We start from the raw sequence: 3,627 nt of genomic DNA on the forward strand, positions 1-3,627 counted from the left end.
TATGCCCTAGAGGCAATAATAAATTGGTTATTATTATATTTCCTTGTTCATGATAATCGTTTATTATCCATGCTAGAATTGTATTGATAGGAAACTCAGATAGATGTGTGGATACATAGACAACACCATGTCCCTAGTAAGCCTCTAGTTGACTAGCTCGTTGATCAATAGATGGTTACGGTTTCCTGACCATGGACATTGGATGTCGTTGATAACGGGATCACATCATTAGGAGAATGATGTGATGGACAAGACCCAATCCTAAGCCTAGCACAAGATCGTGTAGTTCATTTGCTAAGAGCTTTTCTAATGTCAAGTATCATTTCCTTAGACCATGAGATTGTGCAACTCCCGGATACCGCAGGAATGCTTTGGGTGTACCAAACGTCACAACGTAACTGGGTGGCTATAAAGGTGCACTACAGGTATCTCCGAAAGTGTCTGTTGGGTTGGCACGAATCGAGACTGGGATTTGTCACTCCGTGTAAACGGAGAGGTATCTCTGGGCCCACTCGGTAGGACATCATCATAATGTGCACAATGTGACCAAGGAGTTGATCACGGGATGATGTGTTACGGAACGAGTAAAGAGACTTGCCGGTAACGAGATTGAACAAGGTATCGGGATACCGACGATCGAATCTCGGGCAAGTAACATACCGATTGACAAAGGGAATTGTATACGGGATTGATTGAATCCTCGACATCGTGGTTCATCCGATGAGATCATCGTGGAACATGTGGGAGCCAACATGGGTATCCAGATCCCGCTGTTGGTTATTGACCGGAGAGTCGTCTCGGTCATGACTGCGTGTCTCCCGAACCCGTAGGGTCTACACACTTAAGGTTTGGTGACGCTAGGGTTGTAGAGATATTAGTATGCGGTAACCCGAAAGTTGTTCGGAGTCCCGGATGAGATCCCGGACGTCACGAGGAGTTCCGGAATGGTCCGGAGGTAAAGATTTATATATGGGAAGTCTTATTTTGGTCGCCGGAAAAGTTTCGCGCATTATCGGTATTGTACCGGGAGTGCCGAAAGGGGTCCGGGGGTCCACCAAGGGGGTCCACCAGCCCCGGGGGGCCACATGGGCTGTAGGGGTGTGCGCCTTGGCCTATATGGGCCAAGGGCACCAGCCCCAAGAGGCCCATGCGCCAAGAGATAAGGGAAAGGGAGAGTCCTAAAGGGGGAAGGCACCTCCGAGGTGCCTTGGGGAGGATGGACTCCTCCCTGGCCGCACCCTTCCTTGGAGGAAGGGCCAAGGCTGCGCCCCCCCCCTCTCCCTTGGCCCTATATATAGTGGGGGGGGGGGAGGGCAGCAAAAGCTAAGCCCTGGCGCCTCCCTCTCCCTCCCGTGACACATCTCCCTCCTCCCCGCTTGCGCTTGGCGAAGCCCTGCTGGGATCCCGCTACTTCCACCACCACGCCGTCGTGCTGCTGGATCTCCATCAACCTCTCCTCCCCCCTTGCTGGATCAAGAAGGAGGAGACGTCGCTGCTCCGTACGTGTGTTGAACGCGGAGGTGCCGTCCGTTCGGCGCTAGGATCATCGGTGATTTGGATCACGACGAGTACGACTCCATCAACCCCGTTCTCTTGAACGCTTCCGCTCGCGATCTACAAGGGTATGTAGATGAACTCCTCCCCTCTCGGTGCTAGATTACTCCATAGATTGATCTTGGTGATGCGTAGAAAATTTTGAATTTCTGCTACATTCCCCAACAGTCAAACCTGACCAGTGGGTCCAGTGGGACCCACATGTCATACACAGTGGGGCTAAAGTGGTTTAAATTAAACTAAATTAACTATATTAGAACCTGGGCCCACCTGTCAGACATTATTTGGATTAACTAAACTAATTTAATTAATTCATGTTAATTAGGGGGGGTAGGCCCCACTGGTTAGTGGCTGGGGGTTGCCCAGTCAGCAAGGTTGACTGGTCAACCCTGTCAACTAGGGTCCCTGGGCCCCACTGGCAGTGACCCAGGGGCGGGTCCCAGGTGTGCCATGTCGGTGGCGGCGCCGGAGATGGCTCCGGCGAGCTCAACACGGCGGAGCATCGCCGAACTTCACCAGAAAATCGCTACGGGGCACGTGGAGAGGTGCGACTAGGCGCGTTCGATCGGGCGTTCGACGCCGCGTCCATCTACGGTGGCGGCGCGGCCCGTAATGGGCTAGAACGACGACGACGAGAGGCGGGGCGGACGCCGGCGTTCGGGCGCGGTCGGAAACGAGGCCAGAGGGCGCGGGGAGGCTCGGTCGCGAGCTCGTTGAGCTCCAGGGAGCACCAGGAGCACGGCGGAGGCCTCAGGCGAGCGTGACAAGAACCATGGCCACGGCGGCGAGGTGATCTACGGCGGCGAGCTCTCAGCAACGGCGACGAGCTAGCTACCGCGCGCGAGGGAATTAACGAGGAGGAGCAGAAAGTGGAGGAGCTCACTGTGCGGCACGCAAGATGGCCCTTGGAAGATTAGTAGCAGCAGAACGGCGGAATCGTCGGAGAAGCGCCGACGATCCGAGGAAGAAGAAGGGGGTCGATCCATGGCTGCGGTGTCGTAGAGCTCGAGCTCGAGGTCGGGGAGGTTGCAGCGGAGCTCGTGGACGTCGTGGCGAGGTGCGAGGAGCGTTGTGGCTATGCGGTCGACGGTGGAGGACGGCGGCGGGCGCGCTCGGGCAGTGGGGAGAAAGGGCGAGCGCGAGCGAGGGAGAGAGGGGAGTGGATCTGGGAGGGGCGAGTGGGAGAGGTGGGAGGGGGAGGCCGAGGCATTGCCCTTATCCCCTCGGGGCGGCGCCGGCGAGGTGGGTTCAATGGCGACCGCGCCCTGTAGCGGCGCGCGACCGAGGAACAGGAAGGGGGGTGCGGTGCGGGGAGCTGGGCGGCCTGGGTCGGCCAGGTGGGCTGATGTCCAAATGGGGGGACGCGGTGGCCAGCTGGGCCAGTTGGCTCAGGCTAGGCACTGTGCACTCGGCCCAGTGCACAGTGGCTTGTGCTCTTTCTCCTTCCTTTTTTTTAATTAAATAGAGAGAGGAAAAGATTTATTTGAGCATCCAAAGGATTTAGGAAAAATATGGGACTTGGCCTATTAATTCCTCCACATTTTTAGGCATTTCCACAAATAGCTTGGAGGCAAGAGGATTTGACTAGGAATTTTGGAAATTGGGAATGGCATATTTAAATGCTGCTGGAACACTAATTAATTTCCAGGGGCAATTTGGGAACTCCAAAGATTTTGGTTTTAACATGAAAAATACTTAGAGAATATTTGTCATATTGTGAACTATTTTGATTGCATGAAAGAAGAAGCAAATATTTGACATGCAATTTGATTTTGAGTTTGAAGCAGATTTTGGACAAGTGGCATTTAGGCATGATGATCATGATGACATGACCTTTATTAGGGGGAGATTACTGTAGTGTAGTGTGATGCTAGGGATGGTACACATAGTATAGAAAACAATCGGAAACTAACCTTTTATGAATAGCCAAAGAAATGGTTTACAATTCTCCATGCTAGACATCTTAGAGACTACACCATACAAGGCACATCAAGACAAGGGGCAAAACTGAAATCTACAGAACAAGAATTGAGCCATATCCTACCAAGAGTTTGTGAGCACATTCGTAACGCA

The sequence above is a fragment of the Triticum aestivum genome, chromosome 1D, assembly GCF_018294505.1.
Source record: "Triticum aestivum cultivar Chinese Spring chromosome 1D, IWGSC CS RefSeq v2.1, whole genome shotgun sequence".
In the NCBI taxonomy this organism is placed as follows: Eukaryota; Viridiplantae; Streptophyta; class Magnoliopsida; order Poales; family Poaceae; genus Triticum; species Triticum aestivum.